This window comes from Anopheles funestus, unplaced genomic scaffold, assembly GCF_943734845.2.
Source record: "Anopheles funestus unplaced genomic scaffold, idAnoFuneDA-416_04 scaffold_13_ctg1, whole genome shotgun sequence".
Lineage (NCBI taxonomy): Eukaryota > Metazoa > Arthropoda > Insecta > Diptera > Culicidae > Anopheles > Anopheles funestus.
The window spans coordinates 52,415-72,859 of NW_026045353.1; the positions used below are offsets into that span (position 1 = coordinate 52,415).

At 46.0% G+C, this 20,445-nt stretch overlaps 1 long non-coding RNA gene across 1 annotated transcript in view; it reads right to left on the minus strand.

Annotated features, from left to right (window-relative positions):
• Positions 1-20,445, minus strand: part of LOC125774495 (uncharacterized) — a 57,973-nt gene that overhangs the window by 22,716 nt on the left and 14,812 nt on the right. Inside the window, exon 7 of the long non-coding RNA XR_007420970.1 lies at positions 11,185-19,458. This is a non-coding gene — a long non-coding RNA (uncharacterized LOC125774495). The remainder of the gene's footprint in view (positions 1-11,184; positions 19,459-20,445) is intronic.

Sequence of the window (20,445 nt, forward strand, 5' to 3'; positions counted from 1 at the left end):
GACACATTATCCAAGACACCTTAGCCAAGACACCTTAGCCAAGACACCTTAGCCAAGACACATTAGCCAAGACACCTTAGCCAAGACACCTTAGCCAAGACACCTTAGCCAAGACACCTTAGCCAAGACACATTAGCCAAGACACCTTAGCCAAGACACATTACCCAAGACACCTTAGCCAAGACACCTTAACCAAGACACATTAGCCAAGACACATTAGCCAAGACACATTAGCCAAGACACATTAGCCAAGACACATTAGCCAAGACACCTTAGCCAGGACACATTACCCAAGACACCTTAGCCAAGACACATTAGCCAAGACACCTTAGCCAAGACACATTAGCCAAGACACCTTAGAAAAGACACCTAAGCCAAGACGCTTTAGCCAAGACACATTAGCCAAGACACCTTAGCCAAGACACCTTAGCCAAGACACCTTAGCCAAGACACCTTAGCCAAGACACATTAGCCAAGACACATTAGCCAAGACACATTAGCCAAGACACCTTAGCCAGGACACATTACCCAAGACACCTTAGCCAAGACACATTAGCCAAGACACCTTAGCCAAGACACATTAGCCAAGACACCTTAGAAAAGACACCTAAGAAAAGACGCTTTAGCCAAGACACATTACCCAAGACACCTTAGCCAAGACACCTTAGCCAAGACACCTTAGCCAAGACACCTTAGCCAAGACACATTAGCCAAGACACATTAGCCAAGACACATAAGCCAAGACACCTTAGCCAGGACACATTAGCCAAGACACATTAGCCAAGACACCTTAGCCAAGACACCTTAGCCAAGACACCTTAGCCAAGACACCTTAGCCAAGACACATTAGCCAAGACACCTTAGAAAAGACACATTAGCCAAGACACATTAGCCAAGACACATTAGCCAAGACACATTAGCCAAGACACCTTAGCCAAGACACATTAGCCAAGACACCTTAGAAAAGACACATTAGCCAAGACACATAAGCCAAGACACATTAGCCAAGACACCTTAGCCAGGACACATTAGCCAAGACATATTACCCAAGACACCTTAGCCAAGACACCTAAGCCAAGACACCTTAGCCGAGACACATAAGCCGAGACACATTAGCCAAGACACATTAGCCAAGACACATTAGCCAAGACACCTTAGCCAAGACACCTTAGCCAAGACACATTAGCCAAGACACATTAGCCAAGACACATTAGCCGAGACACATTAGCCAAGACACATAAGCCAAGACACATTAGCCAAGACACATTAGCCAAGACACATTAGCCAAGACACCTTAGCCAAGACACCTTAGCCAAGAGACCTTAGCCAAGACACCTTAGCCAAAACACATTAGCCAAGACACATTAGCCAGGACACCTTAGCCAAGACACTTTAGCCAAAACACCTTAGAAAAGACACCTTAGCCAAGACACCTTAGCCAAGACACCTTAGCCAAGACACCTTAGCCAAGACACATTAGCCAAGACACATTAGCCAAGACACATTAGCCAAGACACATTAGCCAAGACACCTTAACCAAGACACCTTAGCCAAGACACATTAGCCAAGACACATTAGCCAAGACACATTAGCCGAGACACATTAGCCAAGACACCTTAGCCAAGACACCTTAGCCAAGACACCTTAGCCAAGACACATTAGCCAAGACACATTAGCCGAGACACATTAGCCGAGACACATTAGCCAAGACACCTTAGCCAAGACACATATCCAAGACACCTTAGCCAAGACACCTTAACCAGGACACATTAGCCAAGACACATTAGCCAGGACACCTTAGCCAAGACACCTTAGCCAAGACACATTAGCCAAGACACCTTAGCCAAGACACCTTAGCCAAGACACCTTAGCCAAGACACATTAGCCAAGACACCTTAGCCAAGACACCTTAGCCAAGACACTTTAGCCAAGACACCTTAGCCAAGACACCTTAGCCAAGACACCTTAGCCAAGACACCTTAGCCAAGACACATTAGCCAAGACACATTAGCCAAGACACCTTAGCCAAGACACCTCAGCCAAGACACATTAGCCAAGACACATTAGCCAAGACACCTTAGCCAAGACTATTACCCAAGACACATTAGCCAAGACACATTAGCCAAGACACCTTAGCCAAGACACATTAGCCAAGACACATTAGCCAAGACACATTAGCCAAGACACTTTAGCCAAGACACATTAGCCAAGACACCTTAGAAAAGACACATTAGCCAAGACACATAAGCCAAGACACATTAGCCAAGACACCTTAGCCAGGACACATTAGCCAAGACACATTACCCAAGACACCTTAGCCAAGACACCTTAGCCAAGACACCTTAGCCAAGACACCTTAGCCAAGACACATTAGCCAAGACACCTTAGCCAAGACACCTTAGCCAAGACACCTTAGCCAAGACACTTTAGCCAAGACACCTTAGCCAAGACACCTTAGCCAAGACACCTTAGCCAAGACACCTTAGCCAAGACACATTAGCCAAGACACATTAGCCAAGACACATTAGCCAAGACACCTCAGCCAAGACACATTAGCCAAGACAAATTAGCCAAGACACCTTAGCCAAGACTATTACCCAAGACACATTAGCCAATACACATTAGCCAAGACACCTTAGCCAAGACACATTAGCCAAGACACATTAGCCAAGACACATTAGCCAAGACACCTTATCCAAGACACATTAGCCAAGACACCTTAGCCAAGGCACATTAGCCAAGACACATTAGCCAAGACACCTTAGCCACGAAACCTTAGCCAAGACACCTTAGCCAAGACACCTTAGCCAAGACACCTTAGCCAAGACACATTAGCCAAGACACATTAGCCAAGACACATTAGCCAAGGCACATTAGCCAAGACACATTAGCCAAGACACATTAGCCAAGACACCTTAGCCAAGACACATTAGCCAAGACACCTTAGCCAAGACACATTAGCCAAGACACATTAGCCAAGACACCTTAGAAAAGACACCTAAGCCAAGACCCCTTAGCCAAGACACATTAGCCAAGACACATTAGCCAAGACACCTTAGCCAAGACACATTAGCCAAGACACCTTAGCCAAGACACCTTAACCAAGACACATTAGCCAAGACACCTTAGCCAAGACACCTTAGCCAAGACACCATAGCCAAGACACCTTAGCCAAGACACCTTAGCCAAGACACATTAGCCAAGACACATTAGCCAAGACACATTAGCCAAGACACCTTAGCCAAGACACATTAGCCAAGACACATTATCCAAGACACCTTAGCCAAGACACCTTAGCCAAGACACCTTAGCCAAGACACATTAGCCAAGACACCTTAGCCAAGACACCTTAGCCAAGACACCTTAGCCAAGACACCTTAGCCAAGACACCTTATCCAAGACACCTTAGCCAAGACACATTAGCCAAGACACCTTAGCCAAGACACCTTAGCCAAGACACCTTATCCAAGACACCTTAGCCAAGACACATTAGCCAAGACACATTAGCCAAGACACCTTAGCCAAGACACATTAGCCAAGACACCTTATCCAAGACACCTTATCCAAGACACCTTAGCCAAGACACCTTAGCCAAGACACATTAGCCAAGACACATTAGCCAAGACACCTTAGCCAAGACACCTCAGCCAAGACACATTAGCCAAGACACATTAGCCAAGACACATTAGCCAAGACACCTTAGCCAAGACTATTACCCAAGACACATTAGCCAAGACACCTTAGCCAAGACACATTAGCCAAGACACCTTAGCCAAGACACCTTAACCAAGACACATTAGCCAAGACACCTTAGCCAAGACACCTTAGCCAAGACACCTTAGCCAAGACACCATAGCCAAGACACCTTAGCCAAGACACCTTAGCCAAGACACATTAGCCAAGACACATTAGCCAAGACACATTAGCCAAGACACCTTAGCCAAGACACATTAGCCAAGACACATTAGCCAAGACACCTTAGCTAAGGCACATTAGCCAAGACACATTAGCCAAGACACATTAGCCAAGACACCTTAGCCAAGACACATTAGCCAAGACACATTAGCCAAGACACCTTAGCCAAGACACATTAGCCAAGACACCTAAGCCAAGACACCTTAGCCAAGACACCTTATCCAAGACACCTTAGCCAAGACACATTAGCCAAGACACCTTAGCCAAGACACCTTAGCCAAGACACCTTAGCCAAGACACCTTAGCCAAGACACCTTAGCCAAGACACATTAGCCAAGACACCTTAGCCAAGACACCTTAGCCAAGACACCTTAGCCAAGACACATTAGCCAAGACACATTAGCCAAGACACCTTAGCCAAGACACCTCAGCCAAGACACCTTAGCCAAGACACCTTAGCCAAGACACCTTAGCCAAGACAAATTAGCCAAGACACCTTAGCCAAGACTATTACCCAAGACACATTAGCCAAGACACATTAGCCAAGACACATTAGCCAAGACACATTAGCCAAGACACCTTAGCCAAGACACCTTAGCCAAGACACCTTAGCCAAGACACATTAGCCAAGACACATTAGCCAAGACACCTTAGCTAAGGCACATTAGCCAAGACACATTAGCCAAGACACATTAGCCAAGACACCTTAGCCAAGACACATTAGCCAAGACACATTAGCCAAGACACATTAGCCAAGACACCTTAGCCAAGACACATTAGCCAAGACACCTAAGCCAAGACACCTTAGCCAAGACACCTTATCCAAGACACCTTAGCCAAGACACATTAGCCAAGACACCTTAGCCAAGACACATTAGCCAAGACACCTTAGCCAAGACACCTTAGCCAAGACACCTTAGCCAAGACACATTAGCCAAGACACCTTAGCCAAGACACCTTAGCCAAGACACCTTAGCCAAGACACATTAGCCAAGACACATTAGCCAAGACACCTTAGCCAAGACACCTCAGCCAAGACACATTAGCCAAGACACATTAGCCAAGACACCTTAGCCAAGACAAATTAGCCAAGACACCTTAGCCAAGACTATTACCCAAGACACATTAGCCAAGACACATTAGCCAAGACACATTAGCCAAGACACATTAGCCAAGACACCTTAGCCAAGACACCTTAGCCAAGACACCTTAGCCAAGGCACATTAGCCAAGACACATTAGCCAAGACACCTTAGCCACGAAACCTTAGCCAAGACACCTTAGCCAAGACACCTTAGCCAAGACACCTTAGCCAAGACACATTAGCCAAGACACATTAGCCAAGACACATTAGCCAAGGCACATTAGCCAAGACACATTAGCCAAGACACATTAGCCAAGACACCTTAGCCAAGACACCTTAGCCAAGACACCTTAGCCAAGACACATTAGCCAAGACACATTAGCCAAGACACCTTAGCCAAGACACCTTAGCCAAGACACTTTAGCCAAGACACCTTAGCCAAGACACCTTAGCCGAGACACCTTAGCCAAGACACCTTAGCCAAGACACCTTAGCCAAGACACATTAGCCAAGACACCTTAGCCAACACACCTTAGCCAAGACACCTTATCCAAGACACCTTAGCCAAGACACCTTAGCCAAGACACCTTAGCCAAGACACATTAGCCAAGACACATTAGCCAAGACACATTAGCCAAGGCACATTAGCCAAGACACATTAGCCAAGACACATTAGCCAAGACACATTAGCCAAGACACCATAGCCAAGACACCTTAGCCAAGACACATTAGCCAAGACAAATTAGCCAAGACACCTTAGCCAAGACACATTACCCAAGACACATTAGCCAAGACACATTAGCCAAGACACCTTAGCCAAGACACCTTAGCCAAGACACATTAGCCAAGACACATTAGCCAAGACACATTAGCCAAGACACATTAGCCAAGACACATTAGCCAAGACACCTTAGCCAAGACACCTTAGCCAAGACACATTAGCCAAGACGCATTAGCCAAGACACCTTAGCCAAGACACATTAGCCAAGACACCTTTGAAAAGACACCTAAGCCAAGACACCTTATCCAAGACACTTTAGCCAAGACACATTAGCCAAGACACATTAGCCAAGACACATTAGCCAAGACACCTTAGCCAGGACACATTAGCCAAGACACCTTAGAAAAGACACCTAAGCCAAGACGCTTTAGCCAAGACACATTACCCAAGACACCTTAGCCAAGACACATTAGCCAAGACACATTAGCCAAGACACCTTAGCCAAGACACATTAGCCAAGACACCTTAGAAAAGACACCTAAGCCAAGACGCTTTAGCCAAGACACATTACCCAAGACACCTTAGCCAAGACACCTTAGCCAAGACACCTTAGCCAAGACACCTTAGCCAAGGCACATTAGCCAAGACACCTTAGCCAAGACACCTTAGCCAAGACACATTAGCCAAGACACCTTAGCTAAGACACCTTAGCCAAGACACCTTAGCCAAGACACATTAGCCAAGACACCTTAGCCAAGACACCTTAGCCAAGACACCTTAGCCAAGACACCTTAGCCAAGACACCTTAGCCAAGACACATTAGCCAAGACACTTTAGCCAAGACACATTAGCCGAGACACATTAGCCGAGACACATTAGCCGAGACACATTAGCCGAGACACCTTAGCCAAGACACCTTAGGCAAGACACATTAGCCAAGACACCTTAGCCAAGACACATTAGCCAAGACACCTTAGCCAAGACACATTAGCCAAGACACCTTAGCCAAGACACATTAGCCAAGACACCTTAGCCAAGACACCTTAGCCAAGACACCTTAGCCAAGACACATTAGCCAAGACGCATTAGCCAAGACACCTTAGCCAACACACCTTAGCCAAGACACCTTAGCCAAGACACCTTAGCCACGACACATTACCCAAGACATCTAAGCCAAGACACCTTAGCCAGGACACATTACCCAAGACACCTTAGCCAAGACACATTAGCCAAGACAAATTAGCCAAGACACCTTAGCCAAGACACCTAAGGCAAGACGCTTTAGCCAAGACACATTACCCAAGACACCTTAGCCAAGACACCTTAGCCAAGACACCTTAGCCAAGACACCTTAGCCAAGACACCTTAGCCAAGACACATTAGCCAAGACACATTAGCCAAGACACATTAGCCAAGACACCTTAGCCAAGACACATTAGCCAAGACACCTTAGAAAAGACACCTAAGCCAAGACACATTACCCAAGACACCTTAGCCAAGACACCTTAGCCAAGACACCTTAGCCAAGACACCTTAGCCAAGACACATTAGCCAAGACACCTTAGCCAAGACACCTTAGCCAAGACACCTAAGCCAAGACACCTTAGCCAAGACACATTAGCCAAGACACCTTAGCCAAGACACATTACCCAAGACACCTTAGCCAAGACACCTTAGCCAAGACACCTTAGCCAAGACACATTAGCCAAAACGCATTAGCCAAGACACCTTAGAAAACACACCTTAGCCAAGACACCTTAGCCAAGACACCTTAGCCACGACACATTACCCAAGACATCTTAGCCAAGACACCTTAGCCAAGACACATTAGCCAAGACACATTAGCCAAGACACCTTAGCCAAGACACCTTAGCCAAGACACATTAGCCAAGACACCTTAGCCAAGACACCTTAGCCAAGACACCCTAGCCAAGACACATTACCCAAGACATCTTAGCCAAGACACCTTAGCCAAGACACCTTAGCCAAGACACCTTAGTCAAGACACCTTAGCCAAGACACATTAGCCGAGACACCTAAGCCAAGACACCTTAGCGAAGACACTTAAGCCAAGACACATAAGCCAAGACACATTACCCAAGACACCTTAGCCAAGACACATTAGCCAAGACAAATTAGCCAAGACACCTTAGCCAAGACACCTAAGGCAAGACGCTTTAGCCAAGACACATTACCCAAGACACCTTAGCCAAGACACCTTAGCCAAGACACCTTAGCCAAGACACATTAGCCAAGACACATTAGCCAAGACACATTAGCCAAGACACCTTAGCCAAGACACATTAGCCAAGACGCATTAGCCAAGACACCTTAGCCAAGACACATTAGCCAAGACACCTTTGAAAAGACACCTAAGCCAAGACACCTTATCCAAGACACTTTAGCCAAGACACATTAGCCAAGACACATTAGCCAAGACACATTGGCCAAGACACCTTAGCCAGGACACATTAGCCAAGACACCTTAGAAAAGACACCTAAGCCAAGACGCTTTAGCCAAGACACATTACCCAAGACACCTTAGCCAAGACACATTAGCCAAGACACATTAGCCAAGACACCTTAGCCAAGACACATTAGCCAAGACACCTTAGAAAAGACACCTAAGCCAAGACGCTTTAGCCAAGACACATTACCCAAGACACCTTAGCCAAGACACCTTAGCCAAGACACCTTAGCCAAGACACCTTAGCCAAGGCACATTAGCCAAGACACATTAGCCAAGACACCTTAGCCAAGACACATTAGCCAAGACACATTAGCCAAGACACCTTAGCCAAGACACCTTAGCCAAGACACATTAGCCAAGACACCTTAGCCAAGACACATTAGCCAAGACACATTAACCAAGATACCTTAGCCAAGACACCTTAGCCAAGACACCTTAGCCAAGACACATTAGCCAAGACACTTTAGCCAAGACACATTAGCCGAGACACATTAGCCGAGACACATTAGCCGAGACACATTAGCCGAGACACCTTAGCCAAGACACCTTAGGCAAGACACATTAGCCAAGACACCTTAGCCAAGACACCTTAGCCAAGACACCTTAGCCAAGACACATTAGCCAAGACACCTTAGCCAAGACACATTAGCCAAGACACCTTAGCCAAGACACCTTAGCCAAGACACCTTAGCCAAGACACATTAGCCAAGACGCATTAGCCAAGACACCTTAGCCAACACACCTTAGCCAAGACACCTTAGCCAAGACACCTTAGCCACGACACATTACCCAAGACATCTTAGCCAAGACACCTTAGCCAGGACACATTACCCAAGACACCTTAGCCAAGACACATTAGCCAAGACAAATTAGCCAAGACACCTTAGCCAAGACACCTAAGGCAAGACGCTTAAGCCAAGACACATTACCCAAGACACCTTAGCCAAGACACCTTAGCCAAGACACCTTAGCCAAGACACCTTAGCCAAGACACATTAGCCAAGACACATTAGCCAAGACACATTAGCCAAGACACCTTAGCCAAGACACATTAGCCAAGACACCTTAGAAAAGACACCTAAGCCAAGACACATTACCCAAGACACCTTAGCCAAGACACCTTAGCCAAGACACCTTAGCCAAGACACCTTAGCCAAGACACATTAGCCAAGACACCTTAGCCAAGACACCTTAGCCAAGACACCTAAGCCAAGACACCTTAGCCAAGACACATTAGCCAAGACACCTTAGCCAAGACACATTACCCAAGACACCTTAGCCAAGACACCTTAGCCAAGACACCTTAGCCAAGACACCTTAGCCAAGACACCTTAGCCAAGACACCTTAGCCAAGACACCTTAGCCAAGACACCTTAGCCAAGACACCTTAGCCAAGACACATTAGCCAAGACACTTTAGCCAAGACACATTAGCCGAGACACATTAGCCGAGACACATTAGCCGAGACACATTAGCCGAGACACCTTAGCCAAGACACCTTAGGCAAGACACATTAGCCAAGACACCTTAGCCAAGACACCTTAGCCAAGACACCTTAGCCAAGACACATTAGCCAAGACACATTAGCCAAGACACATTAGCCAAGACACCTTAGCCAAGACACCTTAGCCAAGACACATTAGCCAAGACGCATTAGCCAAGACACCTTAGCCAAGACACATAAGCCGAGACACATTAGCCGAGACACATTAGCCAAGACACATTAGCCAAGACACATAAGCCAAGACACATTAGCCAAGACACATTAGCCAAGACACATTAGCCAAGACACATTAGCCAAGACACATTAGCCAAGACACCTTAGCCAAGACACCTTAGCCAAGACACATTAGCCAAGACACATTACCCAAGACACCTTAGCCAAGACACATTAGCCGAGACACATTAGCCAAGACACATTAGCCAAGACACCTTAGCCAAGACACATTAGCCAAGACACATTAGCCAAGACACATAAGCCAAGACACATTAGCCAAGACACATTAGCCAAGACACATTAGCCAAGACACCTTAGCCAAGACATATTAGCCAAGACACATTAACCAAGACGCATAAGCCGAGACACATTAGCCGAGACACATTAGCCAAGACACATTAGCCAAGACACATTAGCCAAGACACCTTAGCCGAGACACATTAGCCAAGACACATTAGCCAAGACACCTTAGCCAAGATACATTAGCCAAGACACATAAGCCAAGACACATTAGCCAAGACACATTAGCCAAGACACATAAGCCAAGACACATTAGCCGAAACACATTAGCCAAGACACATTAGCCAAGACACATTAGCCAAGACACCTAAGCCAAGACACCTTAGCCAAGGCACATTAGCCAAGACACCTTAGCCAAGACACATTAGCCAAGACACATTAGCCAAGACACATCAGCCGAGACACATTAGCCGAGACACATTAGCCAAGACACATTAGCCAAGACACATAAGCCAAGACACATTAGCCAAGACACATTAGCCAAGACACATTAGCCAAGACACCTTAGCCAAGACACATTAGCCGAGACACATTAGCCAAGACACATTACCCAAGACACCTTAGCCAAGACACATTAGCCGAGACACATTAGCCAAGACACATAAGCCAAGACACATTAGCCAAGACACATTAGCCAAGACACATTAGCCAAGACACCTTAGCCAAGACATATTAGCCAAGACACATTAGCCAAGACACCTTAGCCAAGACACATTAGCCAAGACACATTAGCCAAGACACATTAGCCAAGACACATTAGCCAAGACACATTAGCCAAGACACCTTAGCCAAGACACATTAGCCAAGACACCTTAGCCAAGACACCTTAGCCAAGACACATTAGCCGAGACACCTTAGCCAAGACACATTAGAAAAGACACATTAGCCAAGACACATTAGCCAAGACACATTGCCAAGACACATTAGCCAAGACACATTAGCCAAGACACATTAGCCAAGACACATTACCCAAGACACCTTAGCCGAGACACATTAGCCAAGACACATTAGCCAAGACACATTACCCAAGACACCTTAGCCAAGACACATTAGCCAAGACACCTTAGCCAAGACACCTTAGCCAAGACACATTAGCCAAGACACATTAGCCAAGACACATAAGCCAAGACACATTAGCCAAGACACATTAGCCAAGACACATAAGCCAAGACACATTAGCCGAGACACATTAGCCAAGACACATTAGCCAAGACACCTTAGCCAAGACACATTAGCCAAGACACCTTAGCCAAGACACATTAGCCAAGACACATTAGCCAAGACACATTAGCCAAGACACCTTAGCCAAGACACATTAGCCAAGACACCTTAGCCAAGACACCTTAGCCAAGACACATTAGCCGAGACACCTTAGCCAAGACACATTAGAAAAGACACATTAGCCAAGACACATTAGCCAAGACACATTAGCCAAAACACATTAGCCAAGACACATTAGCCAAGACACATGAGCCAAGACACCTTAGCCAAGACACCTTAGCCAAGACACCTTAGCCAAGACACCTTAGCCAAGACACATTAGCCAAGACACCTTAGCCAAGACACCTTAGCCAAGACACATTAGCCAAGACACATTAGCCAAGACACATTAGCCAAGACACCTTAGGCAAGACACCTTAGAAAAGACACATTAGCCAAGACACATTAGCCAAGACACCTTAGCCAATACACCTTAGCCAAGACACATTAGCCAAGACACATTAGCCAAGACACCTTAGCCAAGACACCTCAGCCGAGACACATTAGCCAAGACACATTAGCAAAGACACCTTAGCCAAGACAAATTAGCCAAGACACCTTAGCCAAGACACATTAGCCAAGACACCTTAGCCAAGACACATAAGCCAAGACACCTTAGCCAAGACACATAAGCCAAGACACATAAGCCAAGACACATAAGCCGAGACACATTAGCCGAGACACATTAGCCAAGACACATTAGCCAAGACACATAAGCCAAGACACATTAGCCAAGACACATTAGCCAAGACACATTAGCCAAGACACATTAGCCAAGACACATTAGCCAAGACACCTTAGCCAAGACACCTTAGCCAAGACACATTAGCCAAGACACATTACCCAAGACACCTTAGCCAAGACACATTAGCCGAGACACATTAGCCAAGACACATTAGCCAAGACACCTTAGCCAAGACACATTAGCCAAGACACATTAGCCAAGACACATTAGCCAAGACACCTTAGCCAAGACATATTAGCCAAGACACATTAACCAAGACGCATAAGCCGAGACACATTAGCCGAGACACATTAGCCAAGACACATTAGCCAAGACACATTAGCCAAGACACCTTAGCCGAGACACATTAGCCAAGACACATTAGCCAAGACACCTTAGCCAAGATACATTAGCCAAGACACATTAGCCAAGACACATTAGCCAAGACACATTAGCCAAGACAAATTAGCCGAAACACATTAGCCAAGACACATTTGCCAAGACACATTAGCCAAGACACCTTAGCCAAGACACTTTAGCCAAGGCACATTAGCCAAGACACCTTAGCCAAGACACATAAGCCAAGACACATAAGCCAAGACACATAAGCCGAGACACATTAGCCGAGACACATTAGCCAAGACACATTAGCCGAGACACATTAGCCAAGACACATTAGCCAAGACACCTTAGCCAAGACACCTTAGCCAAGACACATTAGCCAAGACACCTTAGCCAAGACACCTTAGCCAAGACACCTTAGCCAAGACACCTTAGCCAAGACACCTTAGCCAAGACACATTAGCCAAGACACATTAGCCAAGACACCTTAGCCAAGACACCTCAGCCAAGACACATTGGCCAAGACACATTTGCCAAGACACCTTAGCCAAGACACATTAGCCAAGACACCTTAGCCAAGAAACATTAGCCAAGACACCTGAGCCAAGACACCTTAGCCAAGACACCTTAGCCAAGACACATTAGCCAAGACACATTAGCCAAGACACATAAGCCAAAACACATTAGCCAAGACACATTAGCCAAGACACATTAGCCAAGACACCTTAGCCAAGACACCTTAGCCAAGACACCTTAGCCAAGACACATTAGCCAAGACACATTAGCCAAGACACATTAGCCAAGACACCTTAGGCAAGACACCTTAGAAAAGACACATTAGCCAAGACACATTAGCCAAGACACCTTAGCCAATACACCTTAGCCAAGACACATTAGCCAAGACACCTTAGCCAAGACACATAAGCCAAGACACATAAGCCAAGACACATAAGCCGAGACACATTAGCCGAGACACATTAGCCAAGACACATTAGCCAAGACACATAAGCCAAGACACATTAGCCAAGACACATTAGCCAAGACACATTAGCCAAGACACATTAGCCAAGACACATTAGCCAAGACACCTTAGCCAAGACACCTTAGCCAAGACACATTAGCCAAGACACATTACCCAAGACACCTTAGCCAAGACACATTAGCCGAGACACATTAGCCAAGACACATTAGCCAAGACACCTTAGCCAAGACACATTAGCCAAGACACATTAGCCAAGACACATTAGCCAAGACACCTTAGCCAAGACATATTAGCCAAGACACATTAACCAAGACACCTTAGCCAAGACACATAAGCCAAGACACATAAGCCAAGACACATAAGCCGAGACACATTAGCCGAGACACATTAGCCAAGACACATTAGCCGAGACACATTAGCCAAGACACATTAGCCAAGACACCTTAGCCAAGACACCTTAGCCAAGACACATTAGCCAAGACACCTTAGCCAAGACACCTTAGCCAAGACACCTTAGCCAAGACACCTTAGCCAAGACACCTTAGCCAAGACACATTAGCCAAGACACATTAGCCAAGACACCTTAGCCAAGACACCTCAGCCAAGACACATTGGCCAAGACACATTTGCCAAGACACCTTAGCCAAGACACATTAGCCAAGACACCTTAGCCAAGACACCTTAGCCAAGACACATTAGCCGAGACACCTTAGCCAAGACACATTAGAAAAGACACATTAGCCAAGACACATTAGCCAAGACACATTAGCCAAAACACATTAGCCAAGACACATTAGCCAAGACACATTAGCCAAGACACCTTAGCCAAGACACCTTAGCCAAGACACCTTAGCCAAGACACCTTAGCCAAGACACATTAGCCAAGACACCTTAGCCAAGACACCTTAGCCAAGACACATTAGCCAAGACACATTAGCCAAGACACATTAGCCAAGACACCTTAGGCAAGACACCTTAGAAAAGACACATTAGCCAAGACACATTAGCCAAGACACCTTAGCCAATACACCTTAGCCAAGACACATTAGCCAAGACACATTAGCCAAGACACCTTAGCCAAGACACCTCAGCCGAGACACATTAGCCAAGACACATTAGCAAAGACACCTTAGCCAAGACAAATTAGCCAAGACACCTTAGCCAAGGCACATTAGCCAAGACACCTTAGCCAAGACACATAAGCCAAGACACCTTAGCCAAGACACATAAGCCAAGACACATAAGCCAAGACACATAAGCCGAGACACATTAGCCGAGACACATTAGCCAAGACACATTAGCCAAGACACATAAGCCAAGACACATTAGCCAAGACACATTAGCCAAGACACATTAGCCAAGACACATTAGCCAAGACACATTAGCCAAGACACCTTAGCCAAGACACCTTAGCCAAGACACATTAGCCAAGACACATTACCCAAGACACCTTAGCCAAGACACATTAGCCGAGACACATTAGCCAAGACACATTAGCCAAGACACCTTAGCCAAGACACATTAGCCAAGACACATTAGCCAAGACACATTAGCCAAGACACCTTAGCCAAGACATATTAGCCAAGACACATTAACCAAGACGCATAAGCCGAGACACATTAGCCGAGACACATTAGCCAAGACACATTAGCCAAGACACATTAGCCAAGACACCTTAGCCGAGACACATTAGCCAAGACACATTAGCCAAGACACCTTAGCCAAGATACATTAGCCAAGACACATTAGCCAAGACACATTAGCCAAGACACATTAGCCAAGACAAATTAGCCGAAACACATTAGCCAAGACACATTTGCCAAGACACATTAGCCAAGACACCTTAGCCAAGACACTTTAGCCAAGGCACATTAGCCAAGACACCTTAGCCAAGACACATAAGCCAAGACACATAAGCCGAGACACATTAGCCGAGACACATTAGCCAAGACACATTAGCCAAGACACATTAGCCAAGACACCTTAGCCGAGACACATTAGCCAAGACACATTAGCCAAGACACCTTAGCCAAGATACATTAGCCAAGACACATTAGCCAAGACACATTAGCCAAGACACATTAGCCAAGACAAATTAGCCGAAACACATTAGCCAAGACACATTTGCCAAGACACATTAGCCAAGACACCTTAGCCAAGACACTTTAGCCAAGGCACATTAGCCAAGACACCTTAGCCAAGACACATAAGCCAAGACACATAAGCCAAGACACATAAGCCGAGACACCTTAGCCAAGACACCTTAGCCAAGACACATTAGCCAAGACACCTTAGCCAAGACACATTAGCCAAGACACCTTAGCCAAGACACCTTAGCCAAGACACATTAGCCAAGACACCTTAGCCAAGACATTTTAGCCAAGACACCTTAGCCAAGACACCTTAGCCAAGACATATTAGCCAAGACACCTTAGCCAAGACACCTTAGCCAAGACACCTTAGCCAAGACACATTAGCCAAGACACCTTAGCCAAGACACATTAGCCAAGACACTTTAGCCAAGACACCTTAGCCAAGACACCTTAGCCAAGACACCTTAGCCAAGACACCTTAGCCAAGACACATTAGCCAAGACACCTTAGCCAAGACACATTAGCCAAGACACCTTAGCCAAGACACATTAGCCAAGACACCTTAGCCAAGACACATTAGCCAAGACACCTTAGCCAAGACACATTAGAAAAGACACTTTAGCCAAGACACCTTAGCCAAGACACCTTAGCCAAGACACATTAGCCAAGACACATTAGCCAAGACACATTAGCCAAGACACCTTAGCCAAGACACATTAGCCAAGACACCTTAGCCAAGACACATTAGCCAAGACACATTAGCCCAGACACATTAGCCAAGACACCTTAGCCAAGACACCTTAGCCAAGACACCTTAGCCAAGACACTTTAGCCAAGACACCTTAGCCAAGACACATTAGCCAAGACACCTTAGCCAAGACACATTAGCCAAGACACATTAGCCAAGACACCTTAGCCAAGACACATTAACCAAGACACATTGGCCAAGATACCTTAGCCAAGACACATTAGCCAAGACACCTTAGCCAAGACACATTAGCCAAGACACCTTAGCCAAGACACCTTAGCCAAGACACCTTAGCCAAGACACCTTAGCCAAGACACCTTAGCCAAGACACCTTAGCCAAGACACATTAGCCAAGACACATTAGCCAAGACACCTTAGCCAAGACACCTCAGACAAGACACATTAGCCAAGACACATTTGCCAAGACACCTTAGCCAAGACACCTTAGCCAAGACACCTTAGCCAAGACATATTAGCCAAGACACCTTAGCCAAGACACCTTAGCCACGACACATTAGCCAAGACATATTAGCCAAGACACCTTAGCGAAGATACCTCAGCCAAGACACCTTAGCCGAGACACATTAGCCAAGACACATTAGCCAAGACACATTAGCCAAGACACATTAGCCAAGACCCATTAGCCAAGACACCTTAGCCAAGACACATTAGCCAAGACACCTTAGCCAAGACACATTAGCCAAGACACATTAGCCAAGACACATTAGCCAAGACACATTAGCCAAGACATATTAGCCAAGACACCTTAGCCAAGACACATTAGCCAAGACACCTTAGCCAAGACACCTTAGCCAAGACATATTAGCCAAGACACCTTAGCCAAGACACCTTAGCCAAGACACCTTAGCCAAGACATATTAGCCAAGACACCTTAGCCAAGACACCTTAGCCACGACACATTAGCCAAGACATATTAGCCAAGACACCTTAGCGAAGATACCTCAGCCAAGACACCTTAGCCGAGACACATTAGCCAAGACACATTAGCCAAGACACATTAGCCAAGACACATTAGCCAAGACCCATTAGCCAAGACACCTTAGCCAAGACACATTAGCCAAGACACCTTAGCCAAGACACATTAGCCAAGACACCTTAGCCAAGACACCTTAGCCGCGACACATTAGCCAAGACACATTAGCCAAGACACATTAGCCAAGACACATTAGCCAAGACACATTAGCCAAGACACATTAGCCAAGACACATTAGCCAAGACACATTAGCCAAGACACCTTAGCCAAGACACATTAGCCAAGACACCTTAGCCAAGACACCTTAGCCAAGACACCTTAGCCAAGACACCTTAGCCAAGACACATTTGCCAAGACACATTAGCCAAGACACATTAGCCAAGACACATAAGCCAAGACACATTAGCCAACACACCTTAGCCAAGACACATTAGCCAAGACACCTTAGCCAAGACACATTAGCCAAGACACATTAGCCAAGACACATTAGCCAAGACACTTAAGAAAAGACACATCAGCCAAGACAGATTAGCCAAGACACATTAGCCAAGACACTTTTGCCAAGACACATTAGCCAAGACACATTAGCCAAGACACATTAGCCAAGACAAATTAGCCAAGACACATTAGCCGAGACACATTAGCCAAGACACATTAGACGAGACACATTAGCCAAGACACATTAGCCAAGACACCTTAGCCAAGACACATTAGCCAAGACACATTAGCCAAGACACCTTAGCCAAGACCCATTAGCCAAGACACCTTAGCCAAGACACATTAGCCAAGACACCTTAGCCAAGACACATTAGCCAAGACACATTAGCCAAGACACATTAGCCAAGACACATTAGCCAAGACATATTAGCCAAGACACCTTAGCCAAGACACATTAGCCAAGACACCTTAGCCAAGACATATTAGCCAAGACACATTTGCCAAGACACCTTAGCCAAGACACCTTAGCCAAGACACCTTAGCCAAGACATATTAGCCAAGACACCTTAGCCAAGACACCTTAGCCACGACACATTAGCCAAGACATATTAGCCAAGACACCTTAGCGAAGATACCTCAGCCAAGACACCTTAGCCGAGACACATTAGCCAAGACACATTAGCCAAGACACATTAGCCAAGACACATTAGCCAAGACCCATTAGCCAAAACACCTTAGCCAAGACACATTAGCCAAGACACCTTAGCCAAGACACATTAGCCAAGACACCTTAGCCAAGACACCTTAGCCGCGACACATTAGCCAAGACACATTAGCCAAGACACATTAGCCAAGACACATTAGCCACGACACATTAGCCAAGACCCATTAGCCAAGACACATTAGCCAAGACACATTAACCAAGACACATTAGCCAAGACACATTAGCCAAGACACCTTAGCCAAGACACATTAGCCAAGACACCTTAGCCAAGACACCTTAGCCAAGACACCTTAGCCAAGACACCTTAGCCAAGACACATTTGCCAAGACACATTAGCCAAGACACATTAGCCAAGACACATAAGCCAAGACACATTAGCCAACACACCTTAGCCAAGACACATTAGCCAAGACACCTTAGCCAAGACACATTAGCCAAGACACATTAGCCAAGACACATTAGCCAAGACACTTAAGAAAAGACACATCAGCCAAGACAGATTAGCCAAGACACATTAGCCAAGACACTTTTGCCAAGACACATTAGCCAAGACACATTAGCCAAGACACATTAGCCAAGACAAATTAGCCAAGACACATTAGCCGAGACACATTAGCCAAGACACATTAGACGAGACACATTAGCCAAGACACATTAGCCAAGACACCTTAGCCAAGACACATTAGCCAAGACACATTAGCCAAGACACCTTAGCCAAGACACATTAGCCAAGACACATTAGCCAAGACACATTAGCCAAGACACCTTAGCCAAGACACCTTAGCCAAGACACATTAGCCAAGACATATTAGCCAAGACACCTTAGCCAAGACACATTAGCCAAGACACATTCGCCAAGACACATTAGCCAAGACACATTAGCCAAGACACATTAGCCAAGACACTTTAGCCAAGACACATTAGCCAAGACACATTAGCCAAGACACCTTAGCCAAGACACATTAGCCAAGACACCTTAGCCAAGACACCTTAGCCAAGACACATTAGCCAAGACACATTAGCCAAGACACATTAGCCAAGACACCTTAGCCAAGACACCTTAGCCAAGACACATTAGCCAAGACATATTAGCCAAGACACCTTAGCCAAGACACCTTAGCCACGACACATTAGCCAAGACATATTAGCCAAGACACCTTAGCCAAGACACCTTAGCCAAGACACCTTAGCCGAGACACATTAGCCAAGACACATTAGCCAAGACACATTAGCCAAGACACATTAGCCAAGACCCGTTAGCCAAGACACATTAGCCAAGACACATTAGCCAAGACACCTTAGCCAAGACCCATTAGCCAAGACACATTAGCCAAGACACATTAGCCAAGACACATTAGCCAAGACACATTAGCCAAGACACCTTAGCCAAGACACATTAGCCAAGACACATTAGCCAAGACACATTCGCCAAGACACATTAGCCAAGACACATTAGCCAAGACACATTAGCCAAGACACTTTAGCCAAGACACATTAGCCAAGACACATTAGCCAAGACACCTTAGCCAAGACACATTAGCCAAGACACCTTAGCCAAGACACCTTAGCCAAGACACATTAGCCAAGACACATTAGCCAAGACACATTAGCCAAGACACCTTAGCCAAGACACCTTAGCCAAGACACATTAGCCAAGACATATTAGCCAAGACACCTTAGCCAAGACACCTTAGCCACGACACATTAGCCAAGACATATTAGCCAAGACACCTTAGCCAAGACACCTTAGCCAAGACACCTTAGCCGAGACACATTAGCCAAGACACATTAGCCAAGACACATTAGCCAAGACACATTAGCCAAGACCCGTTAGCCAAGACACATTAGCCAAGACACCTTAGCCAAGACACCTTAGCCAAGACACCTTAGCCAAGACACATTAGCCGAGACACATTAGCCAAGACACATTAGCC